Below are 6,245 nucleotides of genomic sequence, written 5' to 3'. Positions count from 1 at the left end.
GGAGGCATGTAGAAAGAAGGAAAGATGGCTACTGGGTTTTAGCACATCTTGCTAAGTCTGCAAATTTTGAGTTCTTGTATCTGCCAAAGAGCTCCATCCTCATAGTTTTCCCCTGGTTTCTTCCCATGTATTTAATTCAGGTTATGATTATTGAAACTAAAAAACTTCTGGTGGGGTTGACAGTTGGGTGTTCATTTGAGAATATAGGTTTTAACAAAGCTGTAATCATTCATCTTGGAGGCTGGGTTGTGCATTTTTTGTTTCAAGGCAAGTAGTTGGGTGAGAGATGTAGAGATATTTTGGAAGTGGAAAAGAAGTTTCTTTCTGTTTAGTGAAAGGGTAAGGAGTGAGGGAGAAAGGAAACAAATCAATAAGATAGAGCTATTTTCAATTTGGAGAAAATTTACAAGTATCTATTGTCCATCTATATTCATCCAGCTATCTTTGCGTAATTGTTTTATGTTAATGGTTCCAATTCTCCTGGAAAACCCTTGGAGGATTGAAACTGTGACAAGTGATATAGATAATATAGCATTGCCCCATTTACAGATTGGCATGGCTCCTACATTGGTATCCTGGCATATAAAGGGTGTAAATGAAAGGAGCCAGAGTTAATGAAAAAATGATTGTAAAATTGCAGAGTGAAAAAAGCACCAGAGAACTAATTCCCGAATTGATAGAATAGGTTTGGTACTTTAGTGAGGAAGTAGCAATAATCTGCATGCCCAGCAGTCAAAAGAATTTAGTCTTTTTTATTATTATAAGTTTTATTTTTTATCCATGAATGTGTAACCACAACATAGAACAGTAACTCCCTCTCTGGAAGTCTTAGAATAGGTAGAACAATACTCCTTTCTAACAAACTAATAGTAAAAATAGTTATTTTGATTTTTTGTTTTCTTCCAATCAAATTAGCATAACAGTTTGGTTCATTTTGTGAAAGATGAAGATGATTAACGACACTAACTCTTCTGTACTGTAAAAGAAATGGCTAAGACGGAATATCGAGGATATCAATGTCACATTACAGAACTTTGCTAATATTACCTGGAGGGCTTTGTTTCAAAGATGGCTGTGATCAGCACGTTGAGTACCATATGATTATGCGACTGATCCAACGAAACCCATGGTCATTAAAATTTTGGAAATTCTTATGCCCTTGAAAGGGTGATGACCCATCTGGCCTCATGGCAGCTGGCAGCAGCTTGGCAGAAGTAATTAGTCCCAGAAAGGATCTATGCACACCAAGGGTCAGCTTTGCTCATGAACTAAAGAGGAAATAACAAGAATTTCCCTCCTAGGAGCAGTCTCATGTTAAAACCAACACAATTGCATCCATACATCTGTAGTAATCATTTGTACATGGCAATCTTACAATTTTAAATATATTGTAACTAACTTCATAAAACCCTCGCATTGGGCGATATTTCTGTGCCCAGGATGAGGGTTAGTCAATTTGAAGATTTTACATGAACACAGTGAAACAATTAGGCTTCCTTTAATTTTATTGGGCATTGACATGGCATGCTATTGATTATAAGGCTAACTTTGCCAATATAGACCACAGAAGGTCATTTCAAAGATGAGGTTGATCTGTACTATGATGGCAATGGCACAAATCTTTGAGAAGTTGGAAGCAATTCATTGTCTAGCAAAATCTGAGAATCCCTTTGCCTATGGGCAATATCAGGTACTCACCAGAGTTCCTCGCCGGGAGACCAAGGGGCTCAACCAGAGTGCAGAATTGAGTAGACGCACAATTGGCCCAAGCCTTTAAGCCATACAGGGGTGGTCCATAAAGGGTCCTGAGTTCATGATGAAGTGTGTACGTGTGATTCAAAAAATAATAATGCCATGCTTTTCTGAGGATAGCATACTAATTGAGTGCGATCTTTTGTCAAGTATCTCAATAAATGTCCCTATCTATGACTGAAAAATTTGTCATCAGGAGTTACCATTACTTCCCGCTTAAAATTCATGGATGAGGTATGCATCTTATTGCATTGATTTTTCAGTTTTTACCTGACGGTGAATATTTTCCACCATCACATGTTCATAATATCCACCTCGTTCAGATAAACACCATCTTTGAAATAGCAATCTGTGGTCTTCATAAAGAACATGGAGGTTGTCATTGATAGAACAGAATAATCATCAGCAACATCCTTAGAGTGTGTTTTATTAACAGTTGTGTGGACCAATATGTCAGAATGATAGAAAAGTTTAAGATCATTACTTTTCCAAGAGAAGTTGATGTCACTGGAAGATATTGCATTGTTTTCATAGGTTATTGCTCAAATGAAGTTTTTCTGCATAAAGATTGAACCTTAGAGGAAACAGCAACTTAGTATGGAAATATTTGGCATCACAGGCACCAGAAAAGGTGAAGTGGTGAATACCATCTAAGTGACCATAGCAATTTGTTTCAAAGAATGCTGTAATCAGAATGGTGAGTACAGTGTGAGTAAGGAATGAATCTGAAGATTGGATGTCATAAAAATTTTGGAAACTCATATGCGCTTAGACACAAATCACCCGCATGGCTTTGCGTTGGCTGCGGGGTGGTTAGGGCCAGAATGGATCCACGCTTGTAAAGTGCTGGGAGCTGGACAGAGAGGCCTGACCAAATGAAAGAGGAAATTATGAGATGCTTCCAAAGGCAGTGCCACATTACATAATATCTTTTGAAACATTGTTATCACATCTAAAAAATATTTTAGAGTGTGTAACTGAATGTAATATAACTGCTACCCCCTTTTCCCAAAGTAATCTTAGCAATTACAACTGCAACTAACGCAAAACCTAGCAATAACATTAATCCATTTCCATAATTAAGTATTAAATTACAATAATTGTTATGGTTCAGAGCTTCATCACAAAAATTTTAATAACAAAAGAAAAAAATGAGTTCACATTGTAGTTCTAATACTTTCTTCTAAATCACGTAACTTATAGAAAAGTAGGCGATACCTTATAACATAATCATTCATTAACTTGAATGCTTAGAAATGTGAAAAGATAAAGAGATAGAATGAGGAACAGTATGCTAAATCAATACTATGGGTCCCAAAAATTTAGTAAATATCATGAAAAATAAATTTACTCTACTGGGGTGTTATTTTAAAGTTTACCTATGTATATTTATTTTCATGTACAATTTTTCAAAACCTAATGCATTGGAAAATGTTCTTAGCTCCTAAATACTGAGCTACAAATCCATTCCCATGGACTAATTAACCTTTTTCAAATGCATTTCAGGGAATGAAAATATGATGAGCCATGCCTATAATCATTAAACATATAATTTTTGGAAGCACCGAATGTTATCAATAGTAACTGCTTGTGAATACAGATGTGAGTCATATTTATTAAAAATATGCATATGATATTCATGCATTTTTGAAATCAATGACAATTTATATGTTAAGTAAATTAAAAATCTTAAATGATAAAAATTTTAAAAAACAAACACCTGGTAAAATAATATTTGAGGGAATGATGTCATGTTCATAAGTATTCTTCACCTTACTCCATATGTTATTCAGGCAAAACTGTTTACAAAATACTATTCAGCACCTATTAGATATCATTCATTAAGAGTAACTGCTAGTTATCATCCACACCTAGCAACAAAAAGTTGGCACCTCATGCTACAATCAATTGTTCTTCAATTCCGCATATATTCTATCTCCCTTCATTCTGTCCAACATGGCTATCCTTTCCTTCCCCTACCACACCTAACCAATGATCTCCCCCTATACAAATTTTTAGTATTACATCGTCAACGGAAATGCTTTGCATCCATTCTGTGTGCCTTTTTTAGATTTTCCCCAAGAACCTTTCTCTTCTGCCGATATGTGACAATCTTCATCACAGTTAAGAACTTATGTTTATATATTAAGTAATATTATGATTGACGACATTTAATATGGTTGTACCATTTTTAAAATGAATAAAGTATTATTATTATTATTATTATACTTAATACTTCTTCATTAGTTTTCCTCTCCTTTCCTTTAAAATTTACTTGGGCCCCTCCAACTTTTCCTTGAGCATGTATTATCAAAATGTCCGGAGCATAAATAACAAAATAACATACAACTCTTACAACCATGTGCTCTCCAAATTTAATGTTATATATCTCTCCGATACAGGGCTGATTCCATCTTTTAATGACAGTGAACTGTTCTTCTCGTGCTCTCACAGGATTTATAGGCGACATTGCTTCTCTAGAGGAGGCAGAGTGTTCATTGCTATCAAATCTGTGTTTCTTTTGAAACATAGAAAAGACCTAGAGAATTGTGTGAAGCAAAATATCATTGCCCCATGTAAAAGCCTCGAAGGCTATCAAACTCTTTGTAGGCTGTTTTTACCATCCTCCCACAAGTGACTTGAGTGTGCTGGAAAGTTGTCTTGACTTGGTGATTCAGGCGATAAATCTAGGACCTGTGATTCTTGTGGGTGATTTTAATTTATTCATTCGCTGAGAATCCCTTTTAAACAGCCACCCACTCAAAGCCAATAACAAGTATTTTATAGAACATTTTGTACATGCACTCCAACTCCCACAAAACTGTCTTGAGAGTATCTGCAATACAGCAACCCTGGACTACCTGCTCTTGACCACTGTGCCTGAAGTGATCACCCCTGGCCGAAATATTTTCGACTCCAACCACCAGCCAATTGAAGCCCATTTTTTCTTCTGTGGCTCATGTTAATCCTGCAGGACTCTCCCAACTCAGCCTAAGCCCTTTCATGCCTGGTTGAAGGTTTGTTGGGAGGGCTTCAACCACTCCCTAGACCTTATTCCCTGGAGCATCGTTTCCTCATTATTCACTGAAGAAGGAGTGAACTTCTTCCACGCTGTCCTTGATGCCATCATATAAGACTTTGTTCCTCTAGTTATACCCAAGACAAAAAAATTCCCCTCATGGTTTTAACAGGATACTATACATGTTCTTGGTAACAAAAATTGTGCTTGGTACCTTCACAGGGCCGTCCACATGTGGAAACATGCCAATCCTTCGTTCAACTCCACCAACATTTGAAATTCCTCATTTGCTGTGACTAAAAAAACTACGGGCAGACTGTTTCCTCTAATATTTCCTCTGGTCCTTTATCAATCAGCACCTTCATCCTCAAATTCCTGAAGCACTCTTCTTTGGTATCAAAAATACCATGGGATCACCTCTTTCTAAAATTCTTTTCTGATTGCCTGTAGCCTCCTTCCAACCGCAGTAATGCCCCTGTTCAGTCCCTCCTTCCTAATGATAATCATTTCATATCCCATGTACAGACAGGGTCCCAGGAAGTTTTCAATCCCTCTGCAAAATACCCCTCCACCACTCACCTGGCCCTGATGTCTCAACCCTAAATTTATTTTCAATTGCACTTCATCCCAACAAACAACCTTTAGCCCTCTGGTTCAATTACTGTGTTTCCATAGGAACCTTCCCTCCTCAAGGAACTGGCCCTACTCTAATGTGTGAATTTCACAAGTAGGCTTAGTACAGAGTGAACTCTACCATCACCTACCAAACAGATCTTCATGTTGATTACTGTGTTTATGGTTTTTATTCATATTTGACTGATATGAGGTTCTAGTGATAGGTTCCACCATTGAAGGAATTATTTCTCCAAATACAAAATTTTCTCTTTCATCTAAATGCTCCCTGAAGATTAACACTGACAACATTAAGCAACAACTTGAATTTGGCACAACATTTAATATTTAACCACAAAAAATAAGTCCATGCAACTCACTGCACTCAAGACTGTGTGGCTCTTGCAATGTTTGCTTTGCAATATACCTTTCCCAATTTAAGCTCAGTTATAAACTCTCTGCTTTCTGGCAATTACACATTAATTAGCGACAACAAAAACCAAGCAGCACAAGGTGAAAAATAAGTGATCGGGGTTTCAAAAACTATCACATATTTCAGGCCTCATTTAGAATATACCGCAAGTATGTAATCCTCACGAATTAAGATTGATTGCTGAATTGGATCGCGAGCTGCGTTGAGGAACTAGATTCGTTAAACGTCGATAGGATAAACTTAGAAGCGTATCCAAAATATGAGGTGCTAGGCTGGGAATCCCTTAAAGAGCGAAGGTTAAATTACAGATTAAAACTCTAGCATAAATTGGAAGGACCTCTCTGTAGCGGTGATGCTGAAAATGTATAATCCCCCACCATACTAGGAGAGAGCATGTCAATAAAATTAGAGTTTTTGGTGCGGAACAGA

The sequence above is a fragment of the Hetaerina americana genome, unplaced genomic scaffold, assembly GCF_022747635.1.
Source record: "Hetaerina americana unplaced genomic scaffold, ioHetAmer1.1.p SCAF_10, whole genome shotgun sequence".
NCBI classification, from domain to species: domain Eukaryota; kingdom Metazoa; phylum Arthropoda; class Insecta; order Odonata; family Calopterygidae; genus Hetaerina; species Hetaerina americana.
Note: the sequence above shows the minus strand (reverse complement) of the source record.